Genomic DNA, 17,090 nt, shown 5'->3' with positions numbered 1-17,090 from the left:
ATGACTATTGTTATTTCCTCGATGCAATAGTTATCACTATATTTATATTTTTTCATACATCAAAAATGATAGAACAATTGCAGACCTATGGGCCCACAATGGAAAAGGCACTGCTTCCTATCATCCCACATTGTGCCTCAGGAAAATCAGCATTTCCACTTGCACCATTCTTAGCTGCTATAGCAAGAGATAGTCCCTCAAATAGCCAAACTGATAGTAAGGAATTAAATACCAGTGGTAAGATAGTGAAGCAGGGCAGATCTGAAGATTGTGCACTGCTGAATCATGGGCTTGAAAGCCATTGAGCTGCCATACCACCATGTCACTGGATAGCTGCAATCTGCTATCTTTTTTTCAAGGAAAGCCTCAAATAGAACTCATTACAATGATGCAGTCTCGAGGATATAAACCCATGGTCTATACAGGAAAGAACAAGTGTAACTTCTGACTGTTTGAGAGACTGAAAAAAAAAAAAAGAGGACACTCCTGATCATCATTAAAACCTGGGTCTCCAGCTTCAGCTATGTGTCAAAAGTGATCCCTAGGTTGGGTACCTGATCAGCCCACTTAGAGTTAATATCTATCGGCATGAACAATTTATCGTCACAGGAAAGTGTCCAAGTATGAAACTATGCATAGGATGCACAATGGTATAGCTGTGTGATAGACAGAAAATTACCCACAAAAAACAAACTTAAAAGAAGGTTGCCAAGTCAATGAAGTGACCACATACTATTTTCCCCCATAGCATCCCTGCCTCATTCACTGCATGCGATTGATTATGCTATGGGAATGAATCAGGGTTGCATAGTGGAAACTTTCATTCGCTGCAGAAGCTGGAAGGTGTGTAGTGAATAAGGTGGGGGGTTGCCGGAAGAGAACGGACAGTCTCTTGGGTAAGACAGTTGAATGTCATCCTGGAGATTGGGATTCTATTCCTGCCTCTACCACAGAGTTCCTATGTGATGCTCATCAAATCATTTAAACCAAGCATTTGCAGATGATCACTATTTGTGTGTTCTTCATTTTCTGAGTGGCCGACTTCAGACCCTAGGATCTGATTTGCTATAACAACAACGGCAAATGTAATCTCATGCTCTGTGTACACACTCTGGGGCTGGTCCATATATACAGATTTATGATGATGCTTCAGCTGCCAGGTAGGAGACATATGGCCTGAACTAATGTCTATTGTAGTTAATGGAAAGCCTCCCAAGGACTGAATCAGAATTTTAAGTCCTTTAGTTCAGGCAGCATATGCTCACTATTTCAGAACTGAAGGTCCAGGTTCACCCCCTACTTTTGACCAAGATAAGGGTCAGTTAAACAAGGCATCTTCCTTTCTAGGAGCTAGGACAGGTATCTCTACAGTTATCTGCCCAACCCTTTCAGGTAGTTCCTTCAGATCTATGACAGGGATGCTCAATAGCAACTTGGGGAGACCTTCATTCTACTGTGACCAGAAGGAAGCCGTGGTGGTGCTGATAGCTTCTGTATACAGCTATATCTGATAGCAAGTTGATACCAGGGGTAAAAGAAGACAGGAGCAGAAGGGGAGCATGGACCCCAGTCTGCTTTTAGCAGAAGGACAGTTCCTTCCCTTCTTCCTGGTTCAGGTAATTAGCACCCCCAACATCTTCGTTTAGTTCTCCATAGATAAGGAGAGTAGAACTGGGCAACATTTTCCAGACACAACTTTTTTTTCACCAGAGAAAGCAGATTTGGGTTGTCTGAAACATTTGTCAAATTCATGTACAATTCACAGAATTGTTTGGGTACCCCCTTGCCCTTCACCCCACCCCCACCTATTAAAACAGTTAGCGTAGGCCACAGCGTCACATGAGCAGCTCATGTCATTCTTTGTGGCTAGGTGTGTAACTTTACATCTAGCCAAATTCAAATACATATTGTTTGCTTGCACCCAGTACCCCAACCCAGACTGCTCTTATCTGTGACCTTTTACTCTTAATTCTTTACCACTTCTCCAATCTTTGTGTCATCTGCAAACTTTATCAGTGATGATTTTACATTTTCTTCCAGGTCACTGATAAAAATATCAAATAGTGTAGGGCCAAAGCTGCAGGGGCCCCCTATAAACACAGTTGCTCAGAGGTGATTCCCTGCTTACAATTACATTTTGAAACCTATTAGCCATTTAATGTGTGTGCAGGTGATGTTTACCAAAGGGTAGATAGAATAAGTATGAATCTCCATGCTCAGTTATTTTAGTAAAAAATTGTTCAAAGATGGCAAGAGGTAGAAGAAATAAAGGCATACGGATGAACTCTGGTTCTTAGGTTTTCGTTCATAACAATATTTTATTATGCCATTTAAAGTAGAGTTGGTCTAATTTTCTAAATTTTGAAATTTCAGTGCAGTTTCAAGACTCAAATGTGGTTTGAGAATTTGTGTTAAATCCACCTCTGGTAATCTATCCACTCTAATTTTGTTTATCCATTCACGGATCTGTGCTCTGCGGAGTTTGAGGAGTAACATGTACCCTTACTTAGGATCCCCAAATCCTGCTTCGGATGGAAGTAGTGGCCAAGATTCGCTCCTTAAACAGGACAGCTGCTCAATCAAGACAGTTGGACATGCACTGGGTGTTCCAGTAGAGAGGAGTCTATTGTATATTATACAAGATTTTTATTATAGCTTGTGCCCTCTAGCCCAGTACCATCTGGCCTAGCCAGCCTTATATATCTGCTTGCATTTCCCCTATAATATGGGAATTGCAGTGCTCTGACAGCTCTCTTGTGGAATATACCATTTTTATTGTGACAATTCAGGCCTGCTGAGGATTTGAATATTGCAGCCATCTCTCTCTACCCAATGGGGATAAAAGAAGCTTGTGCATTGCTGCAGCTGACTTAAGTATGAAAGGAAATTATATTTTTTTATCAATCTCCACTACATCAATCTTAACATTTATTTCTAATCATTACTAATTCATTTAGTATGCTCTGCAATGTAATAATGAGTCCATTCAGTATTCATGAGGGTAGTAGATGTGGCATGGAGTGCTTACATTCTCTGAGAAGCACAAAAATGTCAAGCTTCACTTTCTCTAATACAACGAGTTGGCTTTCTGTCTTTATAGCTAAAGATAGAAGTGTTCTGCATGCAACGACACACACAATTTCTACATCTGCTTGCGCTTCTAGTCCATAGGCAACAATGACCCGAAGACCCATATGAAGTGCTGGAGCTTTCAAATCCATCCTTACCTGCTATAGCTTAGTTAGCTGTCTTGAATGTTATTCAGCAGAATTTGCCTAGCTGTACAGGAAATCCTCTGAACAGGCTAAGTTGGATTGTAAGGATCCCAGTCTGTATATACTACCCCAATAATATGCTTGTTGACTTGGATATAGAAATACTAAGTGTCTCTGTACCCAAGACTTTTTCCCCCATCTCTGTCAGTGAACTGGAATCTTTCTCTACAGGAGAGTACAGTTAAAGACCCTCTCCCGCACTTTTCCTTTGAATTGTGAGATGCTTATCTGAGCTACACAAATTCTCAATTACAACATTTACCAAAGGACCAAATCCTGCTCCCCTAAACAAAGCCTGAATAAATGGGGCTTGCACTGAGGGTGGGAGGGGGACGAATCCTCCCTCTGTAGGCCATTCACAGACCCCAGGACTGATTCCACCCTTTCAGTTTCATCCATTATGAGTCTTTAATGAGAACAAAAGGGGATTGACAGACTTTTGCGTTCATCTGTGAAGGCCCTATGGCTTCCAGAGATAGAAAAGAAAAGAAAAGAAAAGAAAAGAAAAGAAAAGAAAAGAAAAGAAAAGAAAAGAAAGCCTTTTAGGGAGGTTAACACACTGACCACTGGCCTTCCTCCCCTTTCTTTAATACAGAACAGCCAACGAGAAGAATCTCTCTTTCCAAGAAATAAGCAAATCCACAAAAGTGCAGGTTCAACCTAAACATGAACCAAAGTAAAAACCCAGGACACAGACAGCCTCCAGAGATTTTGGATTTGGGTGCAAACTGTGTTTCCATGACAGGCCAAACCAAGACTGAAATCCAAACATCTATTAACTTTGGTGACTTTGGGACCACCTCTGATTCTGACCCTAATGTTCAGCAATGCCAAAGCTAGACTCCCTCTTGTGCTCTGGAGGAGGAGTCCGGAAGAGCAGAGACATCCTGGGCTGGAAGTGGCATGCAATATTTGTGACACAACATCAAAAGTTCAGCAATTTAAGTAAATGTATAACCCCTCAGTTCCTGAATGACACATTCTGTGCTACCATGGACCCATCCTCCAGCTCTCTATTCTTTCTTTTTTACACTACAGTTTGAGCATTCCTTGTTAAAATGTTGGCATAATTTCATTAACAAAAGAAAAAAATTGCACAGCCATACAAAATTGAGTGAAAAGGTTCGTACTGTTCTCGGCAGAAGTCATGTTATTATACCTGACAGGTACATAATGTACTGAAGCTTTCGTTCCTAAGAATCCCATACCAGTAACTCATTACAAACGTTATTGACCAGTAGCTTGCAGCTACCTACAGGGGGAAACTTGGAAGGTGTTTTAGTGTGCACAGCAATGCAATACCCCAGTTTAGAGCGAGAAAGTAAGAACAATGCTGAATCCATCTGAAAAATGCATGGGGAAATTAGTTGGGGAGAAAGAAATTATAGAATTGGAATGTGACCAAGATTCCTGTGCTACCACTCTTGTAAAATATAGCAATTTTAATAACCAGAAATGGTCAGGTGTCCCCTAGTTCATGTCTCCTTCAATGCACAGCACTCCAAGTAGCACAGTGCCCCCTAGTAATATAGAATCATAGAATATTAGGGTTGGAAGAGACCTCAGGAGGTCATCTAGTCCAGTCCACTGCTCAAAGCAGGACCAACACCAACTAAATCATCCCAGCCAGGGTTTTGTCAAGCCAGGCTTTAAAAACCTCTAAGGATGGAGATTCCACACCTTCCTAGGTAACCACTCCAGTGCTTCACCACCCTCCTAGTGAAATAGTTTTTCCTAATATCCAACCTAGACCTCCCCCACTGCAACTTGAGACCATTGCTTCTTGTTCTGTCATCTGCCCCCACTGAGAACAGTCTAGCTCCATCCTCTTTGGAACCTCCCTTCAGGTAGTTGAAGGCTGCTATCAAATCCCCCCCACTGCCACTCTTGTCTTCTGCAGACTAAATAAGCCCAGTTCCCTCAGCCTCTCCTCATAAGTCATGTGCCCCAGCCCCCTAATCATTTTCATTGCCCTCCGCTGGACTCTCTCCAATTTGTCCACATCCCTTCTGTAGTGGGGGGCCCAAAACTGGATGCAGTATTCAGGTGTAGCCTCACCAGTGCCGAATAGAGGGGAATAATCACTTCCCTCAATCTGCTGGCAATGCTCCTACTAATACAGCCCAATATGCCATTGGCCTTCTTGGCAACAAAGGCACACTGCTGACTCATATCCATCTTCTCGTCCACTGTAATCCCCTGGTCCTTTTCTGCAGAACTGCCGTTTAGCCAGTTGGCACTGGGGCCAACTGGTGCAATACCAGCTTGAAGGAAGAGCACCACTTCATCTTTTACCTTGGAAGTTTACTATCCAAATAGTAAGCAGATCCAAACTTGTTTAACAAACAAAGTAGTCAGAGGTATAAGGATGCATTCATTCATAAAAGTTTCCAGTTCTGTTACAACACTGTCAAAGAGTGAAGTAGATGCATTACCCAGCTCTGAGTCCAAGCCAGCACCTCATTTGTCAAAGTGGAAGAGATAAACTGAGTAATGAAACTTTGAATATATTTGCTTCTCAACACACTATTAGCGTTAATGGGAAATGCAGTCAGAGAGGATAGAATATACCCCCTGTGTGTTTAATGATCAAATTCCCAGGTCCCCATTAAATCTTGCACAATTTTCTATGCCCTTCAGTGTCATGTTTTCGCACTGTAATTTAAACAGTGGTAAATTATCTTGCTGACCTTTGTTAATTGCTGTCAATGAAGCATATTACAGCCAGAAGGGGACTGTTTATGGAGAGCGTCATAATGCATTTAAACAGAATTGTTATTTTCTTAAAAGTGAGTAAAAGGATATTCTGGACATTTTTTAAAAAATACAGCAGGATCCCTCTCATACAGTGTTTTGAAAGAAGATAATGAATGATCAGTTCACCTAACCTTGCTCGGGCAACATTTGTTTTCTACCAAATGCAAAAGACTCCCTGCTTACCTCGTTTTCCTTAGGGAGGTGCGAGTTCTCCCCTTGATATTTCATATCACTAATAGAAGCTAGGTCCTCTCCTGAGGACCTACTAGACTGTCACTACAACCTACTCTTACTATTCTGTGATCCTGCTTTGAGTTAGTAGTTACCTACAAAAGACACGGATGATGAACTACTCCCATCAAGACAATTTCAAAACTCTGGACCAAGTTTGGACACCTGAGGCACTTTACAAGACAAAGAACTATATCTCTCTCCATTGGTTATGACATGCACTGATGGCCAAATCCTGCAGCAAGCCCGAACAGACGGAGACTTGCTTTGGGACTAGAAATCCTTCCCCTATGGGGCATCTTCACATCAGCAGGAGCCATCTCTCTACCTCCAGCACCAGGAGCACTAGACTCTTCAGGACCAGTGCAAGGAACGGAGGAATTGACTAAGGATGGGAGTTGCTAAGTGATACTTAGGGGCCATGCCTTCCTCCCCTACCCCCACCTCCTCATATCAGCACATCACTAGGACTGGCTGGATTTGCTGGGGGAGGAGCTTGTACCATTCTCATGAGCTGTGGGGGACAGAGTAGGGTGCAAGTCCAAGTCCAAAACAGATTGCGCTTCCTGAAAGTGTGCTACCCCACAGCAAGTCAGCATCTCAAAAGCACAATCTACACCTTTGGCATACTGCAATTGAATCCACTGTGGCAAAAGCATGCAAACAAAATTTGCAACGTGTATGCAAAATAATTGTCACAAGCCCTCCTGGTTACTAAATGGCATGGATTTGTGCCTCAGTATTTCAATATACATGAGGCTGAAACCCTTTGCACAGCTCCACAGCTTTAGGCCATTACTCACTGTTCCAAGTTAATGCCTCACCTAGTGCAATGTAGCACATTTTGGTGCCAAATTTTGATTTAGTAGTGAATCTGACTATTTATATACTATACACACACATATATGGCTACTAAGAATCAAGCAGAAAAAAGTAGAAGCATCAAACGAAAAACCAATAATAAGGCTGATCAAAACTAATTGATAATGCGAAGAGGACTAGATAATCACAGTGGGCCCTTCTGGAATCTGCAATACTACAGGAGATTTCAAAAGTGTCTATAGGTTTTAGGTGCACAGGTTCCTTTTGTTTTTAAAGGCTAGAGTTTGGAGAAATAGATGGAATACTAAATACACTATTTTCCCTGGTAAAATAAGTATTCCTGAAATATCCCTACCCCTTCCGCCCCCTCCTCTTCTAAGTGAAACTAGTTTTGCACATCCCCAAAGTATCAGAATCCATGGAAGTTATACTACTTAAACAAGAAAAAGTGTGGCTAGGTGGTAAAGTTCCTTTGTCATTTGTGTCATTGCTCAGTTTGGCCCAGGCACTTGCATGGCAGATGCACTAGCTTTCACTATGTATGAACTTGGCCTATAGGTGTCACCTTTTGCACAATAACATGCATCCTCCAACTGGAGAAGTTTCAAAAAGAAGTTATAATACAAAACCCCCAACAACAATATTTGTACTGAGTGCACCCCTTTCATTTAGCAGACAAATGACTCCAACCCTGCAAGAATATTCTAAATTGAGACATACTTGAGGCACAGGTGTGCGTTAAAAGGGGAGTTGTGATGAATCTGGGTGTATTCAAATAGGTTTGAGCAGGAGCAGCTACAAATAAACTGTGTGAGAGTGATGGGTGGAGTTCTGTAGGTGTGCCAGCTAGCTTCAGTTTGTGGGTTTAGAACTTTATGAATTATGGTGACTCTAGTTACTGCACCTTTAATACCTGCAACATTTTAGGCTGGAGCTGGCTGGAGACTGTATCTAGGAATGAAACTGAGCATAACTTGAAAACATGGGACCTCTCACTGTTCTAGCTTTATTATTTTCTTTGTGCAGTATTTTGATCCAATTAAGTTTCCTGCTGTTAAATTAAAATATGTAATTGGCTAATTGGCTTTTCAAAGACCTAGCAGATGTATATGGCTAAACAGTGCTATTTTGGGCCTTATTTTGTAGAGAGCAGAGGTTCCCTGGTGATTTTAATGCACATAAAAATTGGGGATCTTGCACTTCGAGCAGTTTTTTTTAATTTACACCAATATAAATCTATAATATCTTCATTGACTGAATGTTGTCCACACTACATACCGTAGTGTACACACAACTCTAATTTACACATGCAGTAAATTAATGAAGAATGAATAAATAAATAACTGGGAAGCAAATAAGTGAAGATAAGCAAATAAGTGAAGATAATAAGTGAAAATAAGTGAAGACCATTAATTTCATTTTTATAAAACTCAAACCTTTCACCTCATTCTGCAGAGCAATATTCCGTACATATGTACATATAGTAAAGAGCAGCAAAGTAGAATAATTTGTTAACTCTCTCACCATTCATTTCTCTCCCAAAATGGAAATGTGATGCACACACAACCCCCTTTCATTTCAGTGGGACTAGCTGTAGTTCATTGAAGGGAAAATCTGTTGAAAGCTTGGTAGTTGCCTAGATTACACTTGTAAAGTTTCTGTTACATACAATAAAAAGCATTAAAAAGTTAACAGTGGTCATCTGTTACCGCACAGTTATACAGATTTTTTTTTACTCTAAAACTAAGGAAAAAATAATGCAGCTGCGGATACCAACCACCATGTGGTAACTGTTGGAAAATGCTAACTTACTAGTGGAAACCTCTGCCCATCAAAAGTGGGTTAATATTATGTAATTGCATGATAGTTATCAGGTGTCGGCTGGACTTGAGGGTCTAGATTAAAAAAAAGTGGGAGAAACTATTATTAGGCTTTTAATTAAGGAAGCTGATTTTCAGAAGTTTTGAACATTATGCAGTTTTCCCAGTGAAATCAATGGGCGCTGCAGTTCAGCACTTTTCAGAATCAGGTCACTTATATTTAGGGGTCTAACTATGGACTTAAGAACCAACTTTAAAACAAAATATTGGCTGAGATGCCCTGGCAGACATTTCGGGGAAAGCTTGAGGGTGCATCTCTGCATTATGCCTGATTCAAAGCAATGTTAAGTCCCTCACTTTCATGAGCATAAAGTTCACCCAAAATTGAAAAGAAAAAAAAAAGATGTAAAGCTTATATCATGGTGTGTTTGTATCACTGTAAATCACTGCTCTGATTTCTGATACAGCACATGTAGAGGAGGTAAACTGGAAACTTTTAAATATTCAATATTTTGTCCTAGAACAACATCATTGATTAATAAATAGCCTTGAAGTGGCACAGAAATCTTACCTATTCATTTATAAGCAAGGCTCTAAGTAGTGCAGATGGAGAATAAGCAAAAGTATGAAACTGTTGGTCAGGACACATAAATCACAGTCTACTTTGATAGCCCATAAAGGCACATGCAAGCCAGTTCTTATTTTCCCAATTCTGCCTCCTAAATAACTACAAACAGCAATGAGCCAAGGCACAAGTTTTTAATGCGTTCTTAAAATCAATGGTGGCAAAGTCTTGTTGTAATGAAATCATTGGCATTTTAGAAAATTGGCATTTAAAAAAAAAACCCAACTGTCGCAACCTGGGAGGAGAAAATTAGATCAGGAAAAAGTGACTAGATGATACAATATTTTTCATAGTTAAGAAATTAAAAATCCTACTATATTTAAGACATAAGCATTGATATTCAAAGCAGATCGTCAGAACAGTGTGAGTTTTTAATCACAAGGTCACACACACACACACGCACACACACAAAATATTTGCTCTCATAATGAATAGTAAAAAGTGTACTAAAACAGAAGGTTACATAATAATTGCTATTGCCATTTCTAGTCAATTACTGACTACACTAAGCTGTCACACATTAGAGGCAAGTGAAAGAGGAATACCAGCATTAACGGTGAATTACCTGGCTTCTGTCAGTGTATCAAAACATTAACGTTCTGTAATCACAGCCTTCATATTGAGCAATTGAAATGGCAGCACAAACTCAATTCAAACACATTTTTAACATATCAGCCTATCATTATTTATTAGACATATAACATATTGGACAATATAAGTGCAATGTAAAAGTCTTATAGCTTTCTGATACCTAAATGATTGTATGGTTTACAAAGTTATTTCCTGTTGGCATTTTTTTTAATCACAATTTAAAACTTTGAACATGGTCATGTAAAATGAGAATTAATCTATCCTAATTATCAGAGAAAAAGATTATTTGAAGGAGGACATGGGAAAACCTGTGTGATTTATAAAGAAATGTTTTGATGATAAGCATACACAAGCAGTTGACTATTAAAAGCAGTGGCATGGTGTTATGGTGATAGGAACACGTACAAAATCTTAAAATAGGGAACCAAAGTACCTAGGCATAAAGCACACTTCTTAGATTAAGGCATGCTTCCCAGGTATAGGGAGCTAATACTGCAAGAGCCTTCTCAGAACAATGACTTGTAAAAGGACTGAGACAAGGAGGACCTCAGCAGTACATTAAGTGACAGAGGAAAGGGAGATGGCAGTTACCAAAATCTGCACAAAGAGGTATATTGCAATGCTTTCTGAGTGTGACCACACTCAAACATAGGTGTTTCTCTCGGAGTCAATTCTAGAGAAGACCATCAGCTATTGAAAATGCCCTGCACATTCAAGCCATACCTTTGGGGTTATTCTTAAGCATTCCAAATCATCACAGAGAGTGGCAGTTCCTTACTGCTCGCTCTCTGCCAATAATAGGTCCAGACCGTCCGTTCTCATCCACAAAGGACACGGATCCAGTTGGCATGCAGCTGAGTGAAGTTCTGCAGTGCATTTAGGACCTCTGGTTGAAACCATTAGTGAAACCTAGTCAGGTCAGGGAAGATGTAGCGGTATAAAGGCAAGAAGGAATAATTGCACCAAACAGTTTCAGGGAGACAAAGCCATATCCAACTGGTCTTCTCTGCCATGTAGTTTGAAAACTCCACACACAGCAAGAGTAGACTCATACCAGATGGCGATAACATGGATTAAACAGATGATCCCACCCCACCCAGAGTAATTCAACTGGATAAGACTTCACAGGTGCAGTGTAGTAGGGCTAAAGGAGCCTGCATCCACTACACAGGTACACCATACTCTAGGACCACAAACTCTTTATGGCACAAGTCATCACTAGACTGCCACTACTGATGCACAATTCACCTCCGCTCCCTCCAACACAGGTCATCTGTGAAATGAAATGATCTGCATGGAGGATGCAAAGGGACGATGCACCACAGCATTAATGGTTCACCAGATATCTAGTGTCAAGGTTCCTTCCCCACTCTGAACTCTAGGGTACAGATGTGGGGACCTGCATGAAAAACCCCCTAAGCTTATTTTTACCAGCTTAGGTTAAAACTTCCCCAAGGTACAAACTATTTGACCTTTTGTTCCCGGACTTTATTGCTGCACCACCAAGTGTCTAACAAATATAACAGGGAAAGAGCCCACTTGGAAACGTCTTTCCCTCCAAAATCCCCCCAAGCCCTACACTCCCTTTCCTGGGGAAGGCTTGATGAAAATCGTCACCAATTTGCATAGGTGAACACAGACCCAAACCCTTGGATCTTAAGAACAAGGAAAAAGCAATCAGGTTCTTAAAAGAAGAATTTTAATGAAAGAAAAAGAAAAAGAATCACCTCTCTAAAATCAGGATGGTAAATACCTTACAGGGTAATCAGATTCAAAACATAGAGAATCCCTCTAGGCTAAAGCTTAAGTTACAAAAAGACACAAAAACGGGAATATACATTCCATTCAGCACAACTTATTTTATCAGCCATTTAAACAAAACAGAATCTAATGCATATCTAACTAGATTGCTTACTGACTTTTTACAGGAGTTCTGACCTGCATTCCTGCTCTAGTCCTGGCAAAAGCAACACACAGACAGAGAGAACCCTTTGTTTCCCCCACCTCCAGCTTTGAAAGTATCTTGTCTCCTCATTGGTCATTTTGGTCAGGTGCCAACGAGGTTGTCTTAGCTTCTTAACCCTTTACAGGTGAAAGGGTTTTTCCTCTGGCCAGGAGGGATTTAAAGGTGTTTACCCTTCCCTTTATATTTATGACATCTAGTGATACACCAGGCTGCCCGCATCCCTGTGCAAAAGGTAGGATTTGTTACACCTGGCTCAAAATATCTAGTCTGAAAAACTCACAGCTGGGTTCAGACAGCACAATTTTCAAGTGCAGACATTAGATGGTAAGCAGATCCAATATTGGATGCACAAGTAACCTTACTTGACCATATTTGTGCCTATGTGAAGTCTTCAGTTGCATTGTTATACAATCCACCTTGTACTCCTTGCTGCACACCACAAAAGGACCTTTGTATGACCGACATATTTGTATTGTTTTTTTCTTGACAAAACCCCACTGCTTACTTTGGAATTTCCTTGAGTAACTGGCCCTTTTCTGAGTAGCAATGTTTGTTAGAGAAGCTGATGTTGCTCACCAGCTCTCTCACTCCCCCCCACCCCCGGAAGTCAAACATGTTCTCCCCACTGGAGATGAAGGAGGAAAGAACTAGAAGCAATTCACATTTTGATGACTGCATTTCCCTAAGTGTTCTGATCCAAATTACTGGGAGTGTTATGAAGACACAAAAATCTCATTTACAAATTAGGTTGTTACGCTGCTTGGACCCAAAGAGAGGCATCTGTGTTCTCTCAATTACAAATACTCATGTTGTATAGCCTAAAACTATTCTCCTCCTTGGATGCTGGGATGATATTAATACATAATGAGTTTTTTAAATTTCTTTTAACTAAAAAAGAAAAAAGGCCAGCCATTTAGATGTACTGGCTTATTCTGTTCCTGAAATGTGCAATGAATATCACTGGTTAAAACTGAAGCCCTTGCCACATTTTTACTCAGGCAGTATACTCCCTCGTGAGTAAAGCTAGAGCAAAACAAAGTAAGGAATTGACGACGAATGGCCTAATCCTGATTAGTTTTGCATTGAACTCAAATAGGACCCTCCCCTCACAATCTACACAGACACATATATGTTCAAATACAGGCTCCTTTCCAATCCAAGATATGCCACCACTGCTCTGTGAGCAATACTGCCACTTTTCGGATACTTAATATTGCAGCACAGAAAAAAAATGAAGCCTAAAAAACTAAAAATAAAATGATGGATGCCATGCATTAACTGTAAGAAATTATGGAAATCCAAATAAGGAACAGACCATCAATCCTTATATTTATGGAAGCACTCATCCAGGGCTTTGGATGTTGTACCAACATTGGCTTTGCAAATCTCAACCAAGTAGAGGATTTAGCCTCACATCTCATTAAAGTTAATGGAAATTATCTTTGTCTGCTTTGGAAATCTCAAGCACTGTGTTTACACTAAGCTATTGTTCCTCATGTCTCAACAAGCATTCAGCAGCCCCAACGTTTTTTCTTACATTTTTTAACACTGAACATCAGATTTTGTTGCCAATGCCATGTATATTTTATGTTTTGACAAATTGAATAATTGAAATCAATTTTATTGTACATATTTGGAATCTCATTTGCACTAATTTCTGGAGTAATGAATAATTTACATAATTGTGTTACCAATAATATGGGCAAGATCCTCCAGAACTGGCTCAGATGAAACATCTATTAAAGACAACAGGTATTTTACTTGAGTAATGGAAGACGATTTGAGTCCAGTGTGCATTCTTTAAAGCTCTGGTTCAGCAAGGTACTTCAGCATGTGAGGTGTGCCATTGACTTTTATGGGACAATGCACCTGCTTAAAAGTTAGGTACATGAGTAAATACCTTGCTGAACCAGAGCCTATATGCAGAGATTAAGAACTACCATATCTAACTGCATTGGCAATACTGTATGTAAATTCTAAAAAAGAAAAATAATGGACAGCACTGGCTTGTGTTACAAGGTCAGAACATTGCATTTAAATTGCTGATTAGTGAGAAAAGTGGCAGGTAGCTGATTGTTGAAGCACTAATCTTCTAATGGCCTCAGTATTCATTCTTTGTTTTTAAACAGATTTCTAGCAGTTATCCTCCAAATTAGGCCCATCTCCCTTCGGTATAATCTGAGCCGCTCCAAATTGTTAGGATAACTTGTCCATCAAAATAAAGGAACACGCAGTTACTTACACTATAATTTGCCCATTAACTATAATTTGCCAATTTGAAGAGAACTACAAGGCAATTGATCTCATGTGCTAGGAACCAAATCCAGTCCTTACCTCCATGGGACTTAAAGGCACCCTAACTGCAGGAATGCTAAATGAAATATCTGAATTGGTTCAGGGCTGGGGCATTGAGGTCTGCATGGATCCTCCAGTCCTTCCCTCCTCATGGACGTTCTGTATTAGGGTTGTGGTAATAAGAGGCTCTTCCTTGAGTGGCTTGGCTTGGATTCCTCATCCCCACCCTTCTCCAGATCCAGGGACCACCTAAGATTCTTGAGCCGTGCACCAGGAAACTGGATTTGCCCCGGGAGCCAAAACCTGCAGTCCTTACTCAAGCAAAACTCCACTGAAAACAGATCAGTCAACTAATTATTATCCAAGAAGTCTGCCAGACTCCTGCCTAGAATTGTTTGAGCATCTTGTAGGTGAGTGACTTGTATTTTTATTAATCTTTCTCAGCTTTTAACAGGGCCAAAGATGTTGGCATATTTTGGGGTACCAGAGTGAACGGCAGGGACAATAATCTTTGTGAACATAATTGGAATACGATGTTTCAAATCAGAGAAAGATTTTTTATGTGGCTGATAAATTTTCCCCTGGGTAATGAACAAAAAGACTTGGACATGCACTTAAAGACTGTCCTTTCCTGACATTTGACTAGGGCAGGGCTGACCTTACCATGAGGCGAACTGAGGCGGCTGCCTCAGGTGCCAGAATGTGGGGAGGGGTTGCCACTAGGACCCAGAGTGTAGAAAATGGTGTCTGCTGCTGGTGCATATGTATTCTCTCTGCTCTAGATGCACAGAGATGGTGGAGTGCTGTGCTGGAGGAAGGAGGGCACAAGAGACATAACAGGCAGGCAGGAGAAACGGTGAGAGGGAATAAGAGAAAGCAGCAGGAGCTGCAGGGAGAGAGAGGAGGAGGAGCCTCTTATGTACCTCTCGAGCACCCCCAGGAGCCTGGACTGTTAACACCAGCTTCTCAGGGAGCTTCCGGTTTCCTGCTGCTTCCCTGAACCCACTTGAGGAGAACAGGCAGTCAACTGAAGTAGTAGCAGCCAGTTAGGCCCTTGAGACGCTGATATCTTCCCTCACTCAGACCCTGTGACCAGCCTGCTTATTTGTTCCCTTCAACTGAGTGTTGAGAGCCACGATAGCTGGCACAGAACAGCAGTCATGAGTGAAAGAAGAAAACGCCCCTCTGGGACAGCATTCAGAAAAAAAAAAAGAAAGCAAAGGAAGCTTTTCTATCTAAGCAGGAAGGAGCTCTCCTGAGATACACAGACACAAATGTTCACGGTGAGCCTTCTGGCCCCAGTGAGGATGTGAGTGGTGAGGAGATGCCTGATCTTCCAGTTAGTCAGAGTGCAGGTGACCAGGCAGCAACTGCAGCATCCATATCTCCATCTCAAATGGATGTAACCATGCACATTCCTGAAGAAAAGGGTAGATCAGAGAAGAGTGTGGTGGAGGTGCAAGAAACAGCTGCTGCTGAGTTTAGTTCCTTAAGTCTAGATGATCCAGGACGGTGGACCCACTTGAGCAGTAGCCTGAGGGACTTCCTTGTACTGCATGGGCCACAGTAAGTGAAAAACTTCATGTTCCCCAAAGACAATGAAATAGAAGTTTCCATCCAACACATTACTGGCGTGAAGTCCCCAATGGTGACAAAGTGGAGAGGCCAGAGCTTATGTGCTCAGAAACCCAGAATGCTGCATACTGTTTTTGTTGCAAACTCTTTCAGTCTAATGTTCCAGCCACATTGTGTTCTACAGGATCAAAGGACTGGAAAAATGTGGCTAGAAATCTGGCATGCCATGAGAAGGCAGCAAATCCCCAGAGAGCATTCCATAGGTGGAAAGAGCTTGAGATGAGACTAAGGTTAAAGGCCACCATAGATGACCAGCATCAAGAGAAGATTGCATCAGCATAGGCGGCGAGTTATATGGGCCCGTGGTGCCCAAGCTCCAGCAATATTCAGAGCCCGGGAGCCAGCTCCACCAATGTTCGGGTCCAGGTCTCTCCCCCGGCCTCGGGCTGCTCTTTCTGCAAGCAGTGGACAAAGCAGGTGGCTGCCAAACAACACTATAAGGGAGCATTGGGCAACTTTAAACGAGCATGTTCTGTAATTCAGAGGTTCTCAAACTGTGGTCTGCGGACCACCAGTGGTCCACGAGCTCCATTCAGGTGGTCCGCAGATAGTTCCCTCTAAGGTGCACTCCTGGGTGACCGCACATGAGAGAATGAAGGGCCACCCACCTAAATAGTGGAGCTGCACAGGTGTGGCTCCTCTAATTAGGTGCCTGGACCCTGGACAAGATGCACATGTAAGGGGAGGTGGTGGGCTCGGGGGGAATAGAGGGTAGGTAGGAGGGGGCAGTGATGTGAGAAGAGGGGATGGGGGAATTTGGGATGTGCAGGGCTACGGTGGCCAGAGAAAGAGGCTGAGGCTGCTGGAAGGACCCCTTTCCTTCCCAGTTTCAGCTCTGTGGCTGCTGTGGCAGGGGAGAGACCCTCTGCCCTCCTTTCCAGCCAGAGCTCAGGGGATGCTGCAGTGGGGGAGAGAGGGAGAGACCCCCCTTCTTCCCAGTCCCAGCTTGGGGGCTGCTGCGGCAGGGGAGAGAGGGAGAGACCCCCCCTCCACTCCTTCCCAGTCCCAGCTTGGGGGCTACTGCAATGGGGGAGAGAGGACACATGCATCACATTAGAAAGGTTAAGACTACT

General features: G+C 41.8%; 1 protein-coding gene across 7 annotated transcripts in view; it reads right to left on the bottom strand.

The window, feature by feature from the left end:
- The window catches only part of KCNIP1 (potassium voltage-gated channel interacting protein 1), a 780,527-nt gene that overhangs the window by 183,453 nt on the left and 579,984 nt on the right, over window positions 1–17,090 (bottom strand). The gene's annotated exons all lie outside the window — the stretch shown is intronic.

The sequence above is a fragment of the Natator depressus genome, chromosome 8 (genome assembly GCF_965152275.1).
Source record: "Natator depressus isolate rNatDep1 chromosome 8, rNatDep2.hap1, whole genome shotgun sequence".
In the NCBI taxonomy this organism is placed as follows: domain Eukaryota; kingdom Metazoa; phylum Chordata; order Testudines; family Cheloniidae; genus Natator; species Natator depressus.
The sequence above is the reverse complement of the archived record's forward strand: the minus strand, read 5'-3'. Positions and strand labels throughout refer to the sequence as shown.